General features: G+C 33.1%; 1 pseudogene across 1 annotated transcript in view; it reads left to right on the plus strand.

Moving 5' to 3' along the window:
* The window catches only part of LOC143246739 (replication factor C subunit 1-like), an 83,324-nt pseudogene that overhangs the window by 25,936 nt on the left and 29,517 nt on the right, over positions 1–27,871 (plus strand). The window contains exons 11-15 of the transcript XR_013026122.1: positions 344–521; positions 11,323–11,580; positions 13,683–13,836; positions 14,123–14,226; positions 25,567–25,681. The product of XR_013026122.1 is annotated as a replication factor C subunit 1-like (transcript). The remainder of the gene's footprint in view (positions 1–343; positions 522–11,322; positions 11,581–13,682; positions 13,837–14,122; positions 14,227–25,566; positions 25,682–27,871) is intronic.

Genomic DNA, 27,871 nt, shown 5'->3' on the forward strand with positions numbered 1-27,871 from the left:
AAAATGTAATATTTTTCAAATAATAAATTTAATTTTTATAATGACAAACGTTAAATGTAATTTTTCATTACCATTAGCTGTTAGTAATATTACTTACCAAACTGTGGTTGTTGGATTAAGAGATGAGTTAGTTTTAAGTTTACTAACCATTAGTAATTCTCATGGGACATCACTTAGCTTATGACAGAGAAAGATATGTTGATAAATGTACTTATAACTACAGTACATCTGTAATCACTGAAAACAGTTTGTTTTGATGAGACTGATTGAACGTTATGCAGCTGTGAAATTACTATTCTCTGTTTCAGTACTTATGTTTGTTTGTTTTTTATCGTTGACTAAGGGAGAAGACGGCTGCTTTTGGGCTTAACTTTTGTGACAACAGGAGTATTGGAATCACTGGGCGAGACCAAGTGAAAGAGCTGGTTGAAAAGTATGGTGGAAAGCTAACACAGTCCGTGAGCAGGAAAACAACCTATCTTCTCATTGGTCGAGATGCCGGCCCAGCTAAACTAGAAAAAGTGAGACATTACTACTGACATAGGGTTGACGTATAAAGAAATACTGTTTAAAAAAATGAGATTACTACTGACAGAGGATTGACGTATAAAGAAATACTGTTTAAAAAAATGAGACACTACTACTGATAGAGGGTTGACGTATAAAGAAATACTGTTTAAAAAAATGAGATTACTACTGACAGAGGGTTGACGTATAAAGAAATACTGTTTAAAAAAATGAGACACTACTACTGATAGAGGGTTGACGATAAAAAAAATACTGTTTAAAAGTGAGATATTACTACTGACAGAGGGTTGGCGATAAAGAAATACTGTTTAAAAAAGTGAGACATTACTACTGATAGAGGGTTGACGTATAAAGAAATACTGTTTAAAAAAATGAGACATTACTATTGATAGAGGGTTGACGTATAAAGAAATACTGTTTAAAAAAATGAGACATTACTATTGATAGAGGGTTGACGTATAAAGAAATACTGTTTAAAAAAGTGAGATATTACTACTGACAGAGGGTTGGCGATATAAAAAATACTGTTTAAAAAAAGTGAGACATTACTACTGATAGAGGGTTGACGATAAAGAAATACTGTTTAAAAAAATGAGACATTACTATTGATAGAGGGTTGGCGATATAAAGAAATACTGTTTAAAAAAATGAGACATTACTATTGATAGAGGGTTGACGTATAAAGAAATACTGTTTAAAAAAGTGAGATATTACTACTGACAGAGGGTTGACGTATAAAGAAATACTGTTTAAAAAAGTGAGACATTACTACTGATAGAGGGTTGACGTATAAAGAAATACTGTTTAAAAAAGTGAGATATTACTACTGACAGAGGGTTGACGTATAATGAAATACTGTTTAAAAAAGTGAGATATTACTACTGACAGAGGGTTGACGATATAAAGAAATACTGTTTAAAAAAGTGAGATATTACTACTGATAGAGGGTTGACGTATAAAGAAATACTGTTTAAAAAAGTGAGATATTACTACTGACAGAGGGTTGGCGATATAAAGAAATACTGTTTAAAAAAAGTGAGATATTACTACTGACAGAGGGTTGACGTATATAAAGAAATACTGTTTAAAAAAATGAGATATTACTACTGACAGAGGGTTGACGTATAAAGAAATACTGTTTAAAAAAGTGAGATATTACTACTGACAGAGGGTTGACGTATAAAGAAATACTGTTTAAAAAAGTGAGATATTACTACTGACAGAGGGTTGACGTATAAAGAAATACTGTTTAAAAAAGTGAGATATTACTACTGACAGAGGGTTGACGTATCAAGAAATACTGTTTAAAAAAGTGAGATATTACTACTGACAGAGGGTTGGCGTATAAAGAAATACTGTTTAAAAGTGAGATATTACTACTGACAGAGGGTTGGCGATATAAAGAAATACTGTTTAAAAAAGTGAGATATTACTACTGACAGAGGGTTGACGATATAAAAAATACTGTTTAAAAAAAGTGAGATATTACTACTGACAGAGGGTTGACGTATCAAGAAATACTGTTTAAAAAAGTGAGATATTACTACCGACAGAGGGTTGACGTATCAAGAAATACTGTTTAAAAAAGTGAGATATTACTACCGACAGAGGGTTGACGTATAAAGAAATACTGTTTAAAAAAGTGAGATATTACTACTGACAGAGGGTTGACATATCAAGAAATACTGTTTAAAAAAGTGAGATATTACTACTGACAGAGGGTTGAAGTATAAAGAAATACTGCTTAAAAAGTGAGATATTACTACTGATAGAGGGTTGACGTATAAAGAAATACTGTTTAAAAAAGTGAGATATTACTACTGACAGAGGGTTGGCGTACAAAGAAATACTGTTTAAAAAAGTGAGACATTACTACTGACAGAGGGTTGGCGATATAAAGAAATACTGTTTAAAAAAAGTGAGATATTACTACTGACAGAGGGTTGACGATATAAAGAAATACTGTTTAAAAAAGTGAGATATTACTACTGACAGAGGGTTGGCGATATAAAGAAATACTGTTTAAAAAAGAGATATTACTACTGACAGAGGGTTGGCGATATAATGAAATACTGTTTAAAAAGTGAGATATTACTACTGACAGAGGGTTGACGTATAAAGAAATACTGTTTAAAAAAGTGAGATATTACTACTGACAGAGGGTTGACGTATAAAGAAATACTGTTTAAAAAAGTGAGATATTACTACTGACAGAGGGTTGACGTATAAAGAAATACTGTTTAAAAAAGTGAGATATTACTACTGACAGAGGGTTGACGTATAAAGAAATACTGTTTAAAAAAGTGAGATATTACTACTGACAGAGGGTTGACGTATAAATACTGTTTAAAAAAGTGAGATATTACTACTGACAGAGGGTTGAAGTATAAAGAAATACTGTTTAAAAATATGAGATATTACTACTGATAGAGGGTTGACGTATAAAGAAATACTGTTTAAAAAAGTGAGATATTACTACTGACATAGGGTTGAAGTATAAACAAATACTGTTTATTACATTAATTCCTTGTGGTGGATAGAAATATGAATTCAACATATCTAAATAGAGGATGTCAAGAATAACTAGGAAAAGTAAAAATTCAACTGAAAATGTGAGAATAAGGTTGTTAATTAAAACAGTGATGTGAGTCAAATTATAACATCAGACGTGTGGTGTTTGTTCTTTATGTGAGAATAAGGTTGTTAATTAAAACAGTGATGTGAGTCAAATTATAACATCAGGCGTGTGGTGTTTGTTCTTTATGTGAGAATAAGGTTGATAATTAAAACAGTGATGTGAGTCAAATTATAACATCAGATGTGTGGTGTTTGTTCTTTATGTGAGAATAAGGTTGTTAATTAAAACAGTGATGTGAGTCAAATTATAACATCAGATGTGTGGTGTTTGTTCTTTATGTGAGAATAAGGTTGTTAATTAAAACAGTGATGTGAGTCAAATTATAACATCAGACGTGTGGTGTTTGTTCTTTATGTTGTGAGAATAATGTTGTTAATTAAAACAGTGATGTGAGTCAAATTATAACATCAGGCGTGTGGTGTTTGTTCTTTATGTGAGAATAAGGTTGTTAATTAAAACAGTGATGTGAGTCAAATTATAACATCAGATGTGTGGTGTTTGTTCTTTATGTGAGAATAAGGTTGTTAATTAAAACAGTGATGTGAGTCAAATTATAACATCAGGCGTGTGGTGTTTGTTCTTTATGTTGTGAGAATAATGTTGTTAATTAAAACAGTGATGTGAGTCAAATTATAACATCAGATGTGTGGTGTTTGTTCTTTATGTGAGAATAAGGTTGTTAATTAAAACAGTGATGTGAGTCAAATTATAACATCAGATGTGTGGTGTTTGTTCTTTATGTGAGAATAAGGTTGTTGATTAAAACAGTGATGTGAGTCAAATTATAACATCAGATGTGTGGTGTTTGTTCTTTATGTGAGTATAAGGTTGTTAATTAAAACAGTGATGTGAGTCAAATTATAACATCAGATGTGTGGTGTTTGTTCTTTATGTGAGAATAATGTTAATTAAAACAGTGATGTGAGTCAAATTATAACATCAGATGTGTGGTGTTTGTTCTTTATGTGAGAATAATGTTAATTAAAACAGTGATGCGAGTCAAATTATAACATCAGATGTGTGGTGTTTGTTCTTTATGTGAGAATAATGTTGTTAATTAAAACAGTGATGTGAGTCAAATTATAACATCAGACGTGTGGTGTTTGTTCTTTATGTGAGAATAATGTTAATTAAAACAGTGATGTGAGTCAAATTATAACATCAGACGTGTGGTGTTTGTTCTTTATGTGAGAATAAGGTTGTTAATTAAAACAGTGATGTGAGTCAAATTATAACATCAGATGTGTGGTGTTTGTTCTTTATGTGAGAATAATGTTAATTAAAACAGTGATGTGAGTCAAATTATAACATCAGGCGTGTGGTGTTTGTTCTTTATGTGAGAATAAGGTTGTTAATTAAAACAGTGATGTGAGTCAAATTATAACATCAGATGTGTGGTGTTTGTTCTTTATGTGAGAATAATGTTAATTAAAACAGTGATGTGAGTCAAATTATAACATCAGATGTGTGGTGTTTGTTCTTTATGTGAGAATAATGTTGTTAATTAAAACAGTGATGTGAGTCAAATTATAACATCAGACGTGTGGTGTTTGTTCTTTATGTGAGAATAATGTTAATTAAAACAGTGATGTGAGTCAAATTATAACATCAGACGTGTGGTGTTTGTTCTTTATGTGAGAATAAGGTTGTTAATTAAAACAGTGATGTGAGTCAAATTATAACATCAGACGTGTGGTGTTTGTTCTTTATGTGAGAATAATGTTAATTAAAACAATGATGCGAGTCAAATTATAACATCAGACGTGTGGTGTTTGTTCTTTATGTGAGAATAATGTTAATTAAAACAGTGATGTGAGTCAAATTATAACATCAGATGTGTGGTGTTTGTTCTTTATGTGAGAATAATGTTAATTAAAACAGTGATGTGAGTCAAATTATAACATCAGACGTGTGGTGTTTGTTCCTAATGTGAGAATAATAATTAAAACAGTGATGTGAGTCAAATTATAACATCAGATGTGTGGTGTTTGTTCTTTATGTGAGAATAAGGTTGTTAATTAAAACAGTGATGTGAGTCAAATTATAACATCAGATGTGTGGTGTTTGTTCTTTATGTGAGAATAAGATTGTTAATTAAAACAGTGATGTGAGTCAAATTATAACATCAGATGTGTGGTGTTTGTTCTTTATGTGAGAATAAGGTTGTTAATTAAAACAGTGATGTGAGTCAAATTATAACATCAGATGTGTGGTGTTTGTTCTTTATGTGAGAATAATGTTAATTAAAACAGTGATGTGAGTCAAATTATAACATCAGATGTGTGGTGTTTGTTCTTTATGTGAGAATAAGGTTGTTAATTAAAACAGTGATGTGAGTCAAATTATAACATCAGATGTGTGGTGTTTGTTCTTTATGTGAGAATAATGTTAATTAAAACAGTGATGTGAGTCAAATTATAACATCAGATGTGTGGTGTTTGTTCTTTATGTGAGAATAATGTTGTTAATTAAAACAGTGATGTGAGTCAAATTATAACATCAGATGTGTGGTGTTTGTTCTTTATGTGAGAATAATGTTAATTAAAACAGTGATGTGAGTCAAATTATAACATCAGACGTGTGGTGTTTGTTCTTTATGTGAGAATAAGGTTGTTAATTAAAACAGTGATGTGAGTCAAATTATAACATCAGATGTGTGGTGTTTGTTCTTTATGTGAGAATAATGTTAATTAAAACAGTGATGTGAGTCAAATTATAACATCAGATGTGTGGTGTTTGTTCTTTATGTGAGAATAATGTTAATTAAAACAGTGATGTGAGTCAAATTATAACATCAGATGTGTGGTGTTCTATATGTGAGAATAATGTTAATTAAAACAGTGATGTGAGTCAAATTATAACATCAGATGTGTGGTGTTTGTTCTTTATGTGAGAATAATGTTGTTAATTAAAACAGTGATGTGAGTCAAATTATAACATCAGACGTGTGGTGTTTGTTCTTTATGTGAGAATAATGTTAATTAAAACAGTGATGTGAGTCAAATTATAACATCAGACGTGTGGTGTTTGTTCTTTATGTGAGAATAAGGTTGTTAATTAAAACAGTGATGTGAGTCAAATTATAACATCAGATGTGTGGTGTTTGTTCTTTATGTGAGAATAAGGTTGTTAATTAAAACAGTGATGTGAGTCAAATTATAACATCAGACGTGTGGTGTTTGTTCTTTATGTTGTGAGAATAATGTTGTTAATTAAAACAGTGATGTGAGTCAAATTATAACATCAGACGTGTGGTGTTTGTTCTTTATGTGAGAATAAGGTTGTTAATTAAAACAGTGATGTGAGTCAAATTATAACATCAGATGTGTGGTGTTTGTTCTTTATGTGAGAATAAGGTTGTTAATTAAAACAGTGATGTGAGTCAAATTATAACATCAGACGTGTGGTGTTTGTTCTTTATGTGAGAATAATGTTGTTAATTAAAACAGTGATGTGAGTCAAATTATAACATCAGATGTGTGGTGTTTGTTCTTTATGTGAGAATAAGGTTGTTAATTAAAACAGTGATGTGAGTCAAATTATAACATCAGACGTGTGGTGTTTGTTCTTTATGTGAGAATAAGGTTGTTAATTAAAACAGTGATGTGAGTCAAATTATAACATCAGATGTGTGGTGTTTGTTCTTTATGTGAGAATAATGTTAATTAAAACAGTGATGTGAGTCAAATTATAACATCAGATGTGTGGTGTTTGTTCTTTATGTGAGAATAATGTTGTTAATTAAAACAGTGATGTGAGTCAAATTATAACATCAGATGTGTGGTGTTTGTTCTTTATGTGAGAATAATGTTAATTAAAACAGTGATGTGAGTCAAATTATAACATCAGATGTGTGGTGTTTGTTCTTTATGTGAGAATAAGGTTGTTAATTAAAACAGTGATGTGAGTCAAATTATAACATCAGATGTGTGGTGTTTGTTCTTTATGTGAGAATAATGTTAATTAAAACAGTGATGTGAGTCAAATTATAACATCAGGCGTGTGGTGTTTGTTCCTAATGTGAGAATAATAATTAAAACAGTGTTGTGAGTCAAATTATAACATCAGATGTGTGGTGTTTGTTCTTTATGTGAGAATAAGGTTGTTAATTAAAACAGTGATGTGAGTCAAATTATAACATCAGATGTGTGGTGTTTGTTCTTTATGTGAGAATAATGTTGTTAATTAAAACAGTGATGTGAGTCAAATTATAACATCAGACGTGTGGTGTTTGTTCTTTATGTGAGAATAATGTTAATTAAAACAGTGATGTGAGTCAAATTATAACATCAGACGTGTGGTGTTTGTTCTTTATGTGAGAATAAGGTTGTTAATTAAAACAGTGATGTGAGTCAAATTATAACATCAGACGTGTGGTGTTTGTTCTTTATGTGAGAATAATGTTAATTAAAACAATGATGCGAGTCAAATTATAACATCAGACGTGTGGTGTTTGTTCCTAATGTGAGAATAATAATTAAAACAGTGATGTGAGTCAAATTATAACATCAGATGTGTGGTGTTTGTTCTTTATGTGAGAATAAGGTTGTTAATTAAAACAGTGATGTGAGTCAAATTATAACATCAGATGTGTGGTGTTTGTTCTTTATGTGAGAATAAGATTGTTAATTAAAACAGTGATGTGAGTCAAATTATAACATCAGATGTGTGGTGTTTGTTCTTTATGTGAGAATAAGGTTGTTAATTAAAACAGTGATGTGAGTCAAATTATAACATCAGATGTGTGGTGTTTGTTCTTTATGTGAGAATAATGTTAATTAAAACAGTGATGTGAGTCAAATTATAACATCAGATGTGTGGTGTTTGTTCTTTATGTGAGAATAAGGTTGTTAATTAAAACAGTGATGTGAGTCAAATTATAACATCAGATGTGTGGTGTTTGTTCTTTATGTGAGAATAATGTTAATTAAAACAGTGATGTGAGTCAAATTATAACATCAGATGTGTGGTGTTTGTTCTTTATGTGAGAATAATGTTGTTAATTAAAACAGTGATGTGAGTCAAATTATAACATCAGATGTGTGGTGTTTGTTCTTTATGTGAGAATAAGGTTGTTAATTAAAACAGTGATGTGAGTCAAATTATAACATCAGATGTGTGGTGTTTGTTCTTTATGTGAGAATAATGTTAATTAAAACAGTGATGCGAGTCAAATTATAACATCAGATGTGTGGTGTTTGTTCTTTATGTGAGAATAAGGTTGTTAATTAAAACAGTGATGTGAGTCAAATTATAACATCAGACGTGTGGTGTTTGTTTATGTGAGAATAAGGTTGTTAATTAAAACAGTGATGTGAGTCAAATTATAACATCAGACGTGTGGTGTTTGTTCTTTATGTGAGAATAAGGTTGTTAATTAAAACAGTGATGCGAGTCAAATTATAACATCAGATGTGTGGTGTTTGTTCTTTAGTCATTGGTTAATCCACCATTTGTGGGTTCACGTACATATTGAAGATTCATATTGACAGCTGTTGCTTGAAGTACATAAGTATTCCTCCTGGTTCTGACTTCACAGATATGATATTGATTAACCTTTAATGTCCCTGGTGAAGTTATTAGTGACAGAAATCTTAGAACACTCTTTTTTCTTCATCTTTTGTTTTCTGTGATTCTTGAGTTGATGTTATCTTTATTTCACTTTGTTTTGTTTTATTACTTCCTGAGAAAAACTATCTTGCTTTTGAAATAAGTTGAAATTTGTATAACATCCCAGTTTTATTGGGTGCACCACCATTCGAAATACAGACGAGGTGTTTTTGGTGAGAGTTTGCATGCAAAGAATGAATATGTGTCTACTACTTTGTTTAGTTAATCGGACATATCGTGTTTGCAAGTTAATCTCTCACTGTGTTCCTTGGGTAGCCCTTTTGCTGTGAGTTTGGTATGTATCTACACATTTCTACATGTTAAGTAATTATACTGTAACTTTTGATACAGCATATGTAACTTTGCAAAATTTGTAAGACTTTTAATAAATATTACTAGTATTTTGTGTACAAAAAATCAGATTTTTTAATGAAATTTGTTTACTAGAGATTTCTTTCTGAAAATAGTCTGTTTTGTTACTAATACAAGTGCAAAATGTCTTCATGTTATGATTAAAAGCTATTCTTCATCCCAAAAATATCAACAACCTGCTAAATACATTTCAAACATTTGTTTTCAGTTTTATATTTTGTTATTTTTTGGATTCTATGTGGTGTCTGTTACCTGACTAATCTTGTAACCATCATAAAATTATTATAAAATAGTTTTTTTCATGCTAAAACAGTTACAAATTATAACACAACAATACCACTGTTTAGTCTAAGTAGCTTAAGTGTCATAATGTTATACATTTATGTATAATTCATTAGTGTATAGACCTTCCAGTCATGTCTAGCTAACATTACATAACTCACATTGACTTGGTGCATGTGCACTTTTTACATATTCAGTTATATACAACTTTAGTCTTCCCTGAGTTGTCTGTATTTTAGTGAACCAGTATTTTGTAATATATAGTCACATTTCAATTATTATACGTTATATACTACTATTTAGAAATAAATTATGAAATTTATTTTTCTTAAAATATAGGACAACAAATCAAGTTTAGAAAAGTATTTCTTCTCACTATGACCTTTGTACTCGGCTGTTGTTGGACATGAGTTGCTAAGCCTTTTAAAATTTTGTATGTGGAGGATATCAAACAAAATGTTTTGTAGGTTTTATTTTTACAGTTGAATACTTATAAATAACTACACTGATACCATAGAATTCCACTATCATTTATTAACTGTAGTAACTAAGATTTATTTAGATTTCGTAAAATATGAAACTCTGAGCAGACTAAAGACACAACCTACCTCATTAAAATTTTGGATCGAAAGAATGTGAAAGCCTTATCAAAGATGAAGATTGTTGAGAAAACCATTCTGGAGAAATTCTGGGCTATTAATTGGTTATTCACATACCATATTCTGTAGTAAGAGTATATAACGGACCATTTCTAAAAATGAAAAGACCTGACAGAAGCCACTGTGTTTGGTTCAGTACATGAGCTATATCTCAACAAAATAAAAACATACAAGGTCCTTATTTTATATTCTAACTTGTCAAATTTAGTAACTTGAATTCCTAATTTGTATAAAATTATAAACTTAGTATTTTGACGTCACAAAATCTAATTTTAAACAGCTCTGCATTAAATATACTATACTAGAATCTATATTCAGATGTGTTCTTTAAAGTAGGAAGTTAGTTCATGTATAATTAAACTTTGATAAGCTCTAGTTTGATTCTAAACATATTGACATAAATTCATAAAGTAGTAGTTCAATAAAATTTTGAATGCAAGACAACAAGCAAAATGACCTTTGACCTGTGACCCATCTCAAAAGGGTTAATCAGACATATGTTTAAAGGTTAATCTTTCACTGTGCTACTTAGTTCATTAGATATATGTTTTCATATTGTGTAATTTTATGCTTAACCAGAAACAAAGCTCGTATCTCAGTGGTAAACTCGAGGACTTAAATGGTAAAAGTTGGTGATAAACACCCATGGTGGACACAGAACAGATATGCTATTGGTATCAGTTGGTGTTGGACATAATTGGTTGTTGTGAACTTAATTTTATCTTAAACACCATCCTGTGAATTGTTGTATAACTTCATAAATCATTATACTGTGAAAATATAAGATAAAATAATATACAAACATAGAAACTTTATGTAGACATAACTGCTAACTTTTCCTCAGTAGAGACTGTAGTGTGAGTTCTCTTACATTTGGTTTGCTACAGATCAAAGAATATTTTTTTTTGTCAGATTTATGTAGATATTTAACAATTAAAACTTCTCAAAAGTTTGTTTTGTTTTTGTACTTTTATAATTTTTAATCTGAAATCTGATACTTCAGTTTCCAGTTACACTCAATCTGATTCATTACTGGTGAATTCCTGGTGAAGCTGGTTTAGTTGTTGTTAAAATTAAGTTTGTATACCATGCTTAGCCTTGGTGACTTTCAATCCTTTTTGTACTGGAAAGAAAACTTATCTCTCATGTAATACATGCTCTGGCTCTTGTTTGGGGACAAGAATATATTGGTAGAGATATACATCTTTTTAATAAGTGTTTTTCTTTCTATAGGCAGAGAATCTTGGTACAAAACAAATAAATGAGGACGAATTTTTGGAGTTGATCAAAACTTTACCAGGACACAAAACATCAAAAAGTCCATTAAAACAATCAAGAACTCCAGTTAAGTCCTCACTGAAAGACACCTCAAGAAATCTAGACTCTGCTGTTAAACCAGAAATGAGGAAGCGTAAAAGTGAAGAGCATTACAGCCCTCCAGATCAATCTTGTAAGAAATACAAACCAGAAGAAACTGTGGATAGAATCAAGGTTAGCATCTAACAACCTAATTCATTTTTGTAAGAAATACAAACCAGAAGAAACTGTGGATAGAATCAAGGTTAGCATCTAACAACCTAATTCTTTTTTGTAAGAAATACAAACCAGAAGAAACTGGATAGAATCAAGGTTAGCATGTAACAACCTAATTCATTTTTGTAAGAAATACAAACCAGAAGAAATTGTGGATAGAATCAAGGTTAGCATGTAACAACCTAATTCATTTTTGTAAGAAATACAAACCAGAAGAAACTGTGGATAGAATCAAGGTTAGCATCTAACAACCTAATTCTTTTTTGTAAGAAATACAAACCAGAAGAAACTATGGATAGAATCAAGGTTAGCATGTAACAACCTGATTCTTTTTTGTAAGAAATACAAACCAGAAGAAACTGTGGATAGAATCAAGGTTAGCATCTAACAACCTAATTCTTTTTTGTAAGAAATACAAACCAGAAGAAACTGTGGATAGAATCAAGGTTAGCATGTAACAACCTGATTCTTTTCAGTCTGGTTGTAGGGTAACACCATTGTTGCATTTCTGCTCATAAAAGTTTTTAAAGTTTAATTTTCTAATGTACCCCATTTAGAAAATGATGTACTGGACTATGGGGTATTAAAAATAAGAAGGATCTAGAATTATATAAGTAATAATACAGTAAATTTAATAGTGTAATGTAACAAGGTCTGCCACATGAGATCTCTAGTTTAATGTAAGAAGGTCTGCCATGTGAGATCTCTAGTTTAATGTAAGATGATTTGCCACGTGAGATCTCTAGTTTAATGTAAGAAGGTCTGCCACGTGAGATCTCTAGTTTAATGTAAGAAGGTCTGCCATGTGAGATCTCTAGTTTAATGTAAGAAGGTCTGACACGTGAGATCTCTAGTTTAATGTAAGAAGGTCTGCCACCTGAGATCTCTAGTTTAATGTAAGAAGGTCTGCCACATGAGATCTCTAGTTTAATGTAAGAAGGTCTGCCATGTGAGATCTCTAGTTTAATGTAAGATGATTTGCCACCTGAGATCTCTAGTTTAATGTAAGAAGGTCTGCCACGTGAGATCTCTAGTTTAATGTAAGAAGGTCTGCCACCTGAGATCTCTAGTTTAATGTAAGAAGGTCTGCCACGTGAGATCTCTAGTTTAATGTAAGAAGGTCTGCCAATGCGTGAGATCTCTAGTTTAATGTAAGAAGGTCTGCCACGTGAGATCTCTAGTTTAATGTAAGAAGGTCTGCCACGTGAGATCTCTAGTTTAATGTAAGAAGGTCTGCCACGTGAGATCTCTAGTTTAATGTAAGAAGGTCTGCCACGTGAGATCTCTAGTTTAATGTAAGAAGGTCTGCCACGTGAGATCTCTAGTTTAATGTAAGAAGGTCTGCCACGTGAGATCTCTAGTTTAATGTAAGAAGGTCTGCCATGTGAGATCTCTAGTTTAATGTAAGAAGGTTTGCCACGTGAGATCTCTAGTTTAATGTAAGAAGGTCTGCCATGTGAGATCTCTAGTTTAATGTAAGAAGGTCTGCCACGTGAGATCTCTAGTTTAATGTAAGAAGGTCTGCCACCTGAGATCTCTAGTTTAATGTAAGAAGGTCTGCCACGTGAGATCTCTAGTTTAATGTAAGAAGGTCTGCCACGTGAGATCTCTAGTTTAATGTAAGAAGGTCTGCCACCTGAGATCTCTAGTTTAATGTAAGAAGGTCTGCCACGTGAGATCTCTAGTTTAATGTAAGATGATTTGCCACGTGAGATCTCTAGTTTAATGTAAGAAGGTCTGCCACGTGAGATCTCTAGTTTAATGTAAGATGATTTGCCACGTGAGATCTCTAGTTTAATGTAAGAAGGTCTGCCACCTGAGATCTCTAGTTTAATGTAAGAAGGTCTGCCACGTGAGATCTCTTGTTTAATGTAAGAATATTTATGATTGAAAATTGTCTCTAAAAAACGTCTGTTTTCCTGCAAAAGTCTCTCTTATATTTAAGTTTAGAATTGACTTAAAAGAAAATACTGGTAAAAATCGAATATTCTTTGTGTAAAAAATTCAAAGTATTTGAAATACAAAAGTAATAGATTTTTATGTAATCTAATTAATATTAGGGAGAAGACTATAAAATGTGGGTAGATAAATACAGACCTACATCAACGAAGCAGATAATTGGCCAGCAAGGAGAAAGAAGCAATGTCAATAAGTTGATGAAGTGGTTAACAAACTGGTATAAAAACCGGAGTTCTGGGAAAAAACCACAGCCTCGTAAGTGTAGTGTTCTTTATGAATGATCCTTTCTTCCCAAACATGTTTGTTACTAACTTGTGTGTTTCAATTTCTACATTTTGTTATTTACTGTGAGGAGGCAGTACATTTTTAACTAATGTGATTTGTGTTTTGATTAAAAAGAAAGAATAGGTATCACTTAATGTAAGTTATAAATTCATTCATTATTCCAAAGATTTCAAAATATTAAAATTTTGTGAAACATAAATATTTTAAGATCTTTAACCTTGTTCTTGGTTACTAGTCTTATCTTTATCTTCTGAAGCTCGATGGGGTGGAGCTGCAGATGATGGGTCATTTTTCAAAGCTGCTCTTCTATCTGGTCCACCTGGAATTGGAAAGACCACATCAGCCCAGCTTGTGTGTCAGGTATCAAAACCCATTAAGACTCTAATTCTGAGCAAATTGAAATTCTTGGGTTTCTTTTATTTATAATGTACTTAAATATTTGTTTTAATGTATTAAGGTAGCATCATACCTTTTACATAAATCTACATTTGGGCTTTTCTCACACTGTGTTTTTGGTACAAAATATATTAAATAGAAACAAAGACATGTTCTGACACATATTTTGTAACATTACCACTGTGGCTAATTTGTGTACCGTAAAAATAAGACCAAAGGATAGGTCTTATGTTTCTGTAACTGGATGCAGACTCATGGGATATGAAGAATTAGCCTGAACCCAAGGATCTTTAGATTTGGTATTTTGACATCACAAACGTAGCCTGAACCAAGGATCTTTAGACTTGGTATTTTGACATCACAAACGTAGCCTGAACCAAGGAACTTTAGACTTGGTATTTTGACATCACAAACTTAGCCTGAACCAAGGAACTTTAGACTTGGTATTTTGACATCACAAACGTATAATTTGAACTGGTGCTCCATTTAATATACTACATTAAACCCAAAAACCGACATTTAGCTGCGTTTCTTAATAGTATATAATACCGACATTTAGCTGCATTTCTTAATAGTATATAATACCGACATTTAGCTTTGTTTCTTAATAGTATATAATACCAACATTTAGCTGTGTTTCTTAATACTATATAATACCAACATTTAGCTGTGTTTCTTAATAGTATATAATACCAACATTTAGCTGTGTTTCTTAATAGTATATAATACCAACATTTAGCTGTGTTTCTTAATAGTATATAATACCCACATTTAGCTGCGTTTCTTAATAGTATATAATACCGACATTTAGCTGCGTTTCTTAATAGTATATAATACCGACATTTAGCTGCGTTTCTTAATAGTATATAATACCGACATTTAGCTTTGTTTCTTAATAGTATATAATACCAACATTTAGCTTTCATTCTTAATAGTATATAATACCAACATTTAGCTGTGTTTCTTAATAGTATATAATACTGACATTTAGCTGTGTTTCTTAATAGTATATAATACCAACATTTAGCTGCGTTTCTTAATAGTATATAATACCAACATTTAGCTGCGTTTCTTAATAGTATATAATACCAACATTTAGCTGCGTTTCTTAATAGTATATAATACCAACATTTAGCTGTGTTTCTTAATAGTATATAATACCGACATTTACCTGTGTTTCTTAATAGTATATAATACCGACATTTACCTGTGTTTCTTAATAGTATATAATACCGACATTTAGCTGCGTTTCATAATAGTATATAATACCCACATTTAGCTGTGTTTCTTAATAGTATATAATACCAACATTTAGCTGTGTTTCTTAATAGTATATAATACCAACATTTAGCTGTGTTTCTTAATAGTATATAATACCAACATTTAGCTGTGTTTCTTAATAGTATATAATACCAACATTTAGCTGTGTTTCTTAATAGTATATAATACCAACATTTAGCTGTGTTTCTTAATAGTCTATAATACCAATATTTATCTTTGTTTCTTAATAGTATATAATACCAACATTTAGCTTTGTTTCTTAATAGTATATAATGCCAACATTTAGCTGTGTTTCTTAATAGTATATAATGCTAACATTTACCTGTATTTCTTAATAGTATATAATGCCAACATTTAGCTGTGTTTCTTAATAGTCTATAATACCAACATTTAGCTGTGTTTCTTTATAGTAAATAATACCAACATTTAGCTGCTTTTCTTAATAGTCTATAATACCAACATTTAGTTTTGTTTCTTAATAGTATATAATACCAACATTTAGCTTTCATTCTTAATAGTATATAATACCAACATTTAGCTGTGTTTCTTAATAGTATATAATACTGACATTTAGCTGTGTTTCTTAATAGTATATAATACCAACATTTAGCTGCGTTTCTTAATAGTATATAATACCAACATTTAGCTGCGTTTCTTAATAGTATATAATACCAACATTTAGCTGCGTTTCTTAATAGTATATAATACCAACATTTAGCTGCGTTTCTTAATAGTATATAATACCAACATTTAGCTTTGTTTCTTAATAGTATATAATACCGACATTTAGCTGCGTTTCATAATAGTATATAATACCCACATTTAGCTGCGTTTCTTAATAGTATATAATACCCACATTTAGCTGTGTTTCTTAATAGTATATAATACCAACATTTAGCTGCGTTTCTTAATAGTATACAATACCAACATTTAGCTGTGTTTCTTAATAGTATATAATACCAACATTTAGCTGCGTCTCTTAATAGTATATAATACCAACATTTAGCTGCGTTTCTTAATAGTATATAATACCAACATTTAGCTGCGTTTCTTAATAGTATATAATACCAACATTTAGCTTTCTTTCTTAATAGTATATAATACCAACATTTAGCTGTGTTTCTTAATAGTATATAATACCAACATTTAGCTGGGTTTCTTAATAGTATATAATACCAACATTTAGCTTTCTTTCTTAATAGTATATAATACCAACATTTAGCTGTGTTTCTTAATAGTATATAATACTGACATTTAGCTGCGTTTCTTAATAGTATATAATACCAACATTTAGCTGTGTTTCTTAATAGTATATAATACCAACATTTACCTGTGTTTCTTAATAGTATATAATACCCACATTTAGCTGCATTTTATAATAGTATATAATACCCACATTTAGCTGTGTTTCTTAATAGTATATAATACCAACATTTAGCTGTGTTTCTTAATAGTATATAATACCAACATTTAGCTGCGTTTCTTAATAGTATATAATACCAACATTTAGCTGCGTCTCTTAATAGTATATAATACCAACATTTAGCTGCGTTTCTTAATAGTATATAATACCAACATTTAGCTGCGTTTCTTAATAGTATATAATACCAACATTTAGCTTTGTTTCTTAATAGTATATAATACCAACATTTACCTGTGTTTCTTAATAGTATATAATACCGACATTTAGCTGCGTTTCTTAATAGTATATAATACCGACATTTAGCTGCGTTTCATAATAGTATATAATACCCACATTTAGCTGTTTCTTAATAGTATATAATACCAACATTTAGCTGCGTTTCTTAATAGTATATAATACCAACATTTAGCTGTGTTTATTAACAGTATATAATACCAACATTTAGCTGTGTTTCTTAATAGTATATAATACCAACATTTAGCTGTGTTTCTTAATAGTATATAATACCAACATTTAGCTGTGTTTCTTTATAGTATATAATACCAACATTTAGCTGTGTTTCTTTATAGTATATAATACCAACATTTAGCTGTGTTTCTTTATAGTATATAATACCAACATTTAGCTGCATTTCTTAATAGTCTATAATAGCAACATTTAGCTGCATTTCTTAATAGTATATAATACCAACATTTAGCTGCATTTATTAATAGTATATAATACCAACATTTAGCTGCGTTTCTTAATGGTATATAATACCAACATTTAGCTTTGTTTCTTAATAGTATATAATACCAACATTTAGCTGTGTTTCTTAATAGTATATAATACCAATATTTAGCTTTGTTTCTTAACAGTATATAATACCAATATTTAGCTTTGTTTCTTAACAGTATATAATACCAATATTTAGCTTTGTTTCTTAATAGTATATAATGCTAACATTTACCTGTATTTCTTAATAGTATATAATGCCAACATTTAGCTGTGTTTCTTAATAGTCTATAATACCAACATTTAGCTGTGTTTCTTTATAGTATATAATACCAACATTTAGCTGCATTTCTTAATAGTCTATAATACCAACATTTAGCTGCATTTCTTAATAGTATATAATACCAACATTTAGCTGGGTTTATTAATAGTATATAATACCAACATTTAGCTGCATTTCTTAATAGTATATAATACCAACATTTAGCTGCGTTTATTAATAGTCTATAATACCAACATTTAGCTGCGTTTATTAATAGTCTATAATACCAACATTTAGCTGCATTTCTTAATAGTATATAATACGAACATTTAGCTGCGTTTCTTAATAGTATATAATACCAACATTTAGCTGTGTTTATTAACAGTATATAATACCAACATTTAGCTGTGTTTCTTAATAGTATATAATACCAACATTTAGCTGTGTTTCTTAATAGTATATAATACCAACATTTAGCTGTGTTTCTTAATAGTATATAATACCAACATTTAGCTGTGTTTCTTTATAGTATATAATACCAACATTTAGCTGTGTTTCTTTATAGTATATAATACCAACATTTAGCTGCATTTCTTAATAGTCTATAATACCAACATTTAGCTGCATTTCTTAATAGTATATAATACCAACATTTAGCTGCATTTATTAATAGTATATAATACCAACATTTAGCTGCGTTTCTTAATAGTATATAATACCAACATTTAGCTGTGTTTCTTAATAGTATATAATACCAACATTTAGCTGTGTTTCTTAATAGTATATAATACCAACATTTAGCTGTGTTTCTTAATAGTATATAATGCTAACATTTACCTGTATTTCTTAATAGTATATAATACCAATATTTAGCTTTGTTTCTTAACAGTATATAATACCAATATTTAGCTTTGTTTCTTAACAGTATATAATACCAATATTTAGCTTTGTTTCTTAATAGTATATAATGCTAACATTTACCTGTATTTCTTAATAGTATATAATGCCAACATTTAGCTGTGTTTCTTAATAGTCTATAATACCAACATTTAGCTGCATTTCTTAATAGTCTATAATACCAACATTTAGCTGCGTTTATTAATAGTCTATAATACCAACATTTAGCTGCGTTTATTAATAGTCTATAATACCAACATTTAGCTGCATTTCTTAATAGTATATAATACGAACATTTAGCTGCGTTTCTTAATAGTATATAATACCAACATTTAGCTGCATTTCTTAATAGTATATAATACCAACATTTAGCTGCGTTTCTTAATAGTGTATAATACCATCATTTAGCTGTGTTTCTTAATAGTCTATAATACTTGCATTTGAATTATAATCTACAGTTTGATATCAAACTTATTGATATATATCCATATAATATGAATTTGATAAACTTTTGAGTGCAACTTAAATGGAACAACCTGGCCTACGACTCATGACTCGTCTGAAAAGGATTAATTGTAATTCTTTAAATTTTCACACATAATTGTTTTGTGATGTTTTCTTTTCTTTTCTTATCCTTCAGCATTATTATTTATGATGTTATGCACTGGTGGGTATCCATGCTCAATGTTACGACATCCTAGGCAGACATACTTTAACTTTAGCAGACATAATTGTTGTGCACATGTACTACATCAAGCCTCATCAATTGAGGAAAAGTTTATATTACAATTTTAAGAAACAAAATATTTAAAATATGCATTTTGAAACGAAATTAAATATATATTAAAACCTAAATAAAATTTAATTGACAAAGATAATGTGAGCAAGGGCGGTAACAATGCTAGTTACGAACATCGATACAAATAAGTATAGGTGAATGTAAGAAGTGGGTGTGGCTTCTGTCAAGAATTTTAATACGTTTGTTTCCCTTTCTTGGAACTTGCCATAAAGAATTTAAAAGGATATATAAACAGAGCAATTAGCCTAGTTTCTGTCTATGTTTAGATGTCTGTTGTAGGTAGGAGGCAGTTCAAATATCATAGACCAGAAGTTAAACATTCATACACCACAGGACAGCAAAAGAAAATAATAGTTTTTTTTTTTAAATAAATGGAATAATAATAAATAAATCTTAGTTAATATGAAACAATGAATGATAATGTACTTTATAATACTGATTTCATTGACGTACATTGACAGTAAAGTTGCTTCATCAAATTTTTAATGTTACTTAGAAAAACCTTGTGGCATTTCCAGAAGAGGGTGCCCATAAAGTCAGAATTGTTTTAATTATTTGTCACTGCAGTTGAGATGTTTATTTCCCAGTGTTCCCACCCCATTACACTGTGACTGGGACAAATATTTCCCTTTGTCATCCAGAATTATCACTCATGATGCACATAAGTAAAACGAGTTGGAAAATATTTATTGTCTTCCCACCTGATGTTGATATATGGTTTTCATCAGTACGTGCCACTTATCCCTTCATTAACCAACAAGAATGCTAAACAATGGCATGCCAACCATGTTCACATCTCAAGTGGAAAGTAATAACCCTAGTTTCTATATGTACTTCATGATGCGCCTGACTCGTATAGCTCAGAAGATAACAAAAGAGTCAAGTGACATTCAAATGTGAGATGAAGAGGAGATGAGACAAGAGGATGTTAACAATCTGACTAGTAATGACAACCAAGAAGATGAACCTGTAACTAGCAGGGTGGCTAGCAATGACAACCAAGAAGATGAACCTGTAACTAGCAGGGTGGCTAGTAATGACAACCAAGAAGATGAACCTGTAACTAGCAGGGTGGCTAGTAATGACAACCAAGAAGATGAACCTGTAACTAGCAGGGTGGCTAGTAATGACAACCAAGAAGATGAACCTGGAACTAGCAGGGTGACTGGTAATGACAACCAGGAAGATAAACCTGGAACTAGCAGGGTGACTGGTAATGACAACCAAGAAGATGAACCTGGAACTAGCAGGGTGACTGGTAATGACAACCAAGAAGATGAACCTGGAACTAGCAGGGTGGCTAGTAATGACAACCAAGAAGATGAACCTGGAACTAACAGGGTGGCTAGTAATGACAACCAAGAAGATTAACCTGGAACTAGAAGGGTGACTGGTAATGACAACCAGGAAGATGAACCTGGAACTAGCAGGGTGACTGGTAATGACAACCAAGAAGATGAACCTGGAACTAGCTGGGTGACCAGTAATGACAACCAGGAAGATGAACCTGTAACTAGCAGGGTGACCGGTAATGACAACCAAGAAGATGAACCTGGAACTAGCAGGGTGACTGGTAATGACAACCAAGAAGATGAACCTGGAACTAACAGGGTGGCTAGTAATGACAACCAAGAAGATGAACCTGGAACTAGCAGGGTGACTGGTAATGACAACCAAGAAGATGAACCTGGAACTAGCAGGGTGGCTAGTAATGACAACCAGGAAGATGAACCTGGAACTAGCAGGGTGACTGGTAATGACAACCAAGAAGATGAACCTGGAACTAGCAGGGTGACCAGTAATGACAACCAGGAAGATGAACCTGTAACTAGCAGGGTGACCGGTAATGACAACCAAGAAGATGAACCTGGAACTAGCAGGGTGACTGGTAATGACAACCAAGAAGATGAACCTGGAACTAGCAGGGCGACTGGTAATGACAACCAAGAAGATGAACCTGGAACTAGCAGGGCGACTGGTAATGACAACCAAGAAGATGAACCTGGAACTAGCAGGGTGACTGGTAATGACAACCAAGAAGATGAACCTGGAACTAGCAGTGTGACTGGTAATGACAACCAAGAAGATGAACCTGGAACTAGCAGGGTGACTAGTAATGACAACCAAGAAGATGAACCTGGAACTAACAGGGTGACTGGTAATGACAACCAAGAAGATGAACCTGGAACTAGCAGGGTGGCTAGTAATGACAACCAGGAAGATGAACCTGGAACTAGCAGGGTGACTGGTAATGACAACCAAGAAGATGAACCTGGAACTAGCTGGGTGACCAGTAATGACAACCAGGAAGATGAACCTGGAACTAGCAGGGTGACTAGTAATGACAACCAAGAAGATGAACCTGGAACTAACAGGGTGACTGGTAATGACAACCAAGAAGATGAACCTGGAACTAGCAGGGTGGCTAGTAATGACAACCAGGAAGATGAACCTGGAACTAGCAGGGTGACTGGTAATGACAACCAAGAAGATGAACCTGGATCTAGCTGGGTGACCAGTAATGACAACCAAGAAGATGAACCTGGAACTAGCAGGGTGACTGGTAATGACAACCAAGAAGATGAACCTGGAACTAACAGGGTGGCTAGTAATGACAACCAAGAAGATGAACCTGGAACTAGCAGGGTGACTGGTAATGACAACCAAGAAGATGAACCTGGAACTAGCAGGGTGGCTAGTAATGACAACCAGGAAGATGAACCTGGAACTAGCAGGGTGACTGGTAATGACAACCAAGAAGATGAACCTGGAACTAGCAGGGTGACCAGTAATGACAACCAGGAAGATGAACCTGTAACTAGCAGGGTGACCGGTAATGACAACCAAGAAGATGAACCTGGAACTAGCAGGGTGACTGGTAATGACAACCAAGAAGATGAACCTGGAACTAGCAGTGTGACTGGTAAAGACAACCAAGAAGATGAACCTGGAACTAGCAGTGTGACTGGTAATGACAACCAAGAAGATGAACCTGGAACTAGCAGGGTGACTGGTAATGACAACCAAGAAGATGAAACTGGAACTAGCAGGGTGACTGGTAATGACAACCAGGGAGATGAACCTGGAACTAGCAGGGTGACTGGTAATGACAACCAGGGAGATGAACCTGGAACTAGCAGGGTGACTGGTAATGACAATCAAGAAGATGAACCTGGAACTAGCAGGGTGACTGGTAATGACAACCAGGAAGATGAACCTGTAACTAGCAGGGTGACTGGTAATGACAACCAGGAAGATGAACCTGTAACTAGCAGGGTGACTGGTAATGACAATCAAGAAGATGAACCTGGAACTAGCAGGGTGGCTAGTAATGACAACCAAGAAGATGAACCTGTAACTAGCAGGGTGACTAGTAATGACAATCAAGAAGATGAACCTGGAACTAGCAGGGTGACTGGTAATGACAACCAAGAAGATGAACCTGGAACTAGCAGGGTGACTGGTAATGACAACCAAGAAGATGAACCTGGAACTAGCAGGGTGACTGGTAATGACAACCAAGAAGATGAACCTGTAACTAGCAGGGTGACTAGTAATGACAACCAAGAAGATGAACCTGTAACTAGCAGGGTGACTAGTAATGACAATCAAGAAGATGAACCTGGAACTAGCAGGGTGACTAGTAATGACAACCAAGAAGATGAACCTGGAACTAGCAGGGTGGTTAGTAATGACAACCAGGAAGATGAACCTGGAACTAGCAGGGTGACTAGTAATGACAACCAAGAAGATGAACCTGGAACTAGCAGGGTGACTGGTAATGACAACCAAGAAGATGAACCTGGAACTAGCAAGGTGACTGGTAATGACAACCAAGAAGATGAACCTGGAACTAGCAGGGCGGCTAGTAATGACAACCAAGAAGATGAACCTGTAACTAGCAGGGTGACTGGTAATGACAACCAAGAAGATGAACCTGGAACTAGCAGGGTGACTAGTAATGACAACCAAGAAGATGAACCTGTAACTAGCAGGGTGACTGGTAATGACAACCAAGAAGATGAACCTGGAACTAGCAGGGTGACTAGTAATGACAACCAAGAAGTTGAACCTGGAACTATCAGGATGACTGGTAATGACAACGAAGTAGATGAACCTGGAACTAACAGGGTGACTGGTAATGACAACCAAGAAGATGAACCTGGAACTAACAGGGTGGCTAGTAATGACAACCAAGAAGATGAACCTGGAACTAGCAGGGTGGCTAGTAATGACAACCAGGAAGATGAACCTGGAACTAGCAGGGTGACTGGTAATGACAACCAAGAAGATGAACCTGTAACTAGCAGGGTGACCGGTAATGACAACCAAGAAGATGAACCTGTAACTAGCAGGGTGACCGGTAATGACAACCAAGAAGATGAACCTGGAACTAGCAGGGCGACCGGTAATGACAACCAAGAAGATGAACCTGGAACTAACAGGGTGGCTGGTAATGACAACCAAGAAGATGAACCTGGAACTAGCAGGGTGACTGGTAATGACAACCAAGAAGATGAACCTGGAACTAGCAGGGTGACCAGTAATGACAACCAGGAAGATGAACCTGTAACTAGCAGGGTGACCGGTAATGACAACCAAGAAGATGAACTTGGAACTAGCAGGGCGACCGGTAATGACAACCAAGAAGATGAACCTGGAACTAGCAGGGCGACCGGTAATGACAACCAAGAAGATGAACCTGGAACTAGCAGGGCGACTGGTAATGACAACCAAGAAGATGAACCTGGAACTAGCAGGGTGACTGGTAATGACAACCAAGAAGATGAACCTGGAACTAGCAGGGTGGCTAGTAATGACAACCAAGAAGATGAACCTGGAACTAACAGGGTGACTAGTAATGACAACCAGGAAGATGAACCTGGAACTACCAATCTGACTGGTAATGACAACCAGGAAGATGAACCTGGAACTAGCAGGGTGACTAGTAATGACAACCAAGAAGATGAACCTGGAACTAGCAGGGTGACTAGTAATGACAACCAAGAAGATGAACCTGGAACTAGCAGGGTGACTGGTAATGACAACCAAGAAGATGAACCTGGAACTAGCAGGGTGACTGGTAATGACAACCAAGAAGATGAACCTGGAACTAGCAGGGTGACTGGTAATGACAACCAAGAAGATGAACCTGGAACTAGCAGGGTGACTGGTAATGACAACCAAGAAGATGAACCTGGAACTAGCAGGGTGACTGGTAATGACAACCAAGAAGATGAACCTGGAACTAGCAGGGTGACTGGTAATGACAACCAGGAAGATGAACCTGGAACTAGCAGGGTGACTGGTAATGACAACCAGGAAGATGAACCTGGAACTACCAATCTGACTGGTAATGACAACCAGGAAGATGAACCTGGAACTAGCAGGGTGGGTAGTAATGACAACCAAGAAGATTAACCTGGAACTAACAGGTTGACTGGTAATGACAACCAGGAAGATGAACCTGGAACTAGCAGGGTGACTGGTAATGACAACCAAGAAGATGAACCTGGAACTAGCAGGGTGACTGGTAATTACAACCAAGAAGATGAACCTGGAACTAGCAGGGTGACTGGTAATGACAACCAGGAAGATGAACCTGGAACTAGCAGGGTGACTAGTAATGACAACCAAGAAGATGAACCTGGAACTACCAATCTGACTGGTAATGACAACCAGGAAGATGAACCTGGAACTAGCAGGGTGGGTAGTAATGACAACCAGGAAGATGAACCTGGAACTAGCAGGGTGACTAGTAATGACAACCAAGAAGATGAACCTGGAACTAGCAGGGTGGGAACCTGGGATGAAATGCACGTCTCACCTGCAGCATATGGTTTGATATAAATATTCAGGGATGATAAGCTGAAAATCCTTAAATTTGGTTTTAAGTGTTTAACATTTGTTTGTTTTTTTGTATTGTAGGAAGCTGGATTTGAATATATTGAGCTGAATGCTTCTGATACCCGTTCTAAGAAAAATCTAGATGAAGAAATTTCTCAGCTTTTAGGTAACAAAAGTCTTGGGAACTATTTTTCAGGTAAGGTTACTTGTAACACTGGTATTAATTTTGCAAACTTATACTTTTGTGGTCTAGTATGATTTTTTAATATTATGTTACTTGATAGTGGTGAAAATAAAAGTCTAATCCTTGTTTAGTGTAAGATTATAATTTGGATCCATTTTATTCTGTTATTCTGTAAGTAGCTAAACTTAAGGTAGATATATAAACATTTAAGACGAAAATACTGTTGAAGCACATTTGTACATTGGAATGTTAGCTGTGAGTTATGATGACCTGAATTTCTTGTTAAAATTTTTTTCTCTCTCTGTCTCTGTTTTTATTTATTACAGAGAAGATTGAGTTAGCATGAAGTAAAATGGAAATATTATCTGTTTTTGGGCAAAATATTGAAGTCAGGAACTTGGGTAGAATGGGGTTTACTGTAACTTAGAATGAGGTGTTTAATGCTCGTAACAAAAATGATTCTTTAGTATCTTTGTCGCTACAAGTTCTAGTTACGTTACCTTGTTTATAAACTAAGATTCTTTAGTATCTTTGTCGCTACAAGTTCTAGTTACGTTAACTTGTTTATAAACTAAGGTACGCAGCTTAAAATTTAAACTTGCATATAAACAACTCTTTTGAATAAAAGGATAGTAACTTATATTACTGGTATAAAAATAAAGATTGTACTTTGATTAAATAAAAAGAAACTTCTCCTTGTAGTTTAACCCTTGACACTTAAAATGGAATTAGTTCTCACTTTGCCCTCATTCATTATACAAGATTATTGTAATTTTGGTGGTTTTGATTATGTTATACATGGGAAAGTAGCGTTCTATCATTTTTATGAGTTACTTCTTTATACAGACACAAGAGTGTTGTTCTAATTGTATGGAAATAAATGAGGAAAACTGATGAAATATAAAAACTAGTTTTTTGTTAATGAAGAAAAGCCTTATAATATACCTAAGTGACATAATAAAGCCTTGCATTATACCTACATGACATAATAAAGCCTTGCATTATACCTACATGACATAATAAACCTTACAATATACCTACATGACATAATAAAGCCTTGCATTATACCTACATGACATAATAAACCTTACAATATACCTACATGACATAATAAACCTTACAATATACCTACATGATATAATAAACCTTACAATATACCTACATGATATAATAAAGCCTTGCATTATACCTACATGACATAATAAGTCTTACAATATACCTACATGATATAATAAAGCCTTGCATTATACCTACATGACATAAGTCTTACAATATACCTAAGTGACATAATAAAGCCTTGCATTATACCTACATGACATAATAAGTCTTACAATATACCTAAGTGACATAATAAAGCCTTGCATTATACCTACATGACATAATAAGACCTTACAATATACCTAAGTGGCATAATAAACCTTACAATACACTGAAGTGATGTAGTAAAGCCTTACAATACACTGAAGTGATGTAGTAAAGCCTTACAATACACTGAAGTGATGTAGTAAAGCCTTGCAATACACCAAAGTGACGTGATGAGACCTTACAATATACCTAAGTGACATTATGAGACCTTACAATATACCTAAGTGACATGATGAGACCTTACAATATACCAAGCTGACATGATGAGACCTTACAATATACCTAAGTGACATGATGAGACCTTACAATATACAAGTGTCATAATGAGACCTTACAATACACCTAAGTGTCATAATGAGACCTTACAATACACCTAAGTGTCATAATGAGACCTTACAATATACCAAAGTGACATGATGAGACCTTACAATATACCTAAGTGACATGATGAGACCTTACAATATACCTAAGTGACATGATGAGACCTTACAATACACCTAAGTGTCATAATGAGACCTTACAATACACCTAAGTGTCATAATGAGACCTTACAATATACCTAAGTGACATGATGAGACCTTACAATATACCAAAGTGACATAATGAGACCTTACAATACACCTAAGTGACATGATGAGACCTTACAATATACCTAAGTGACATGATGAGACCTTACAATACACCTAAGTGTCATAATGAGACCTTACAATACACCTAAGTGTCATAATGAGACCTTACAATACACCTAAGTGTCATAATGAGACCTTACAATACACCTAAGTGTCATAATGAGACCTTACAATATACCTAAGTGACATGATGAGACCTTACAATATA

The sequence above is a fragment of the Tachypleus tridentatus genome, chromosome 3, assembly GCF_004210375.1.
Source record: "Tachypleus tridentatus isolate NWPU-2018 chromosome 3, ASM421037v1, whole genome shotgun sequence".
Taxonomy (NCBI): Eukaryota; Metazoa; Arthropoda; class Merostomata; order Xiphosura; family Limulidae; genus Tachypleus; species Tachypleus tridentatus.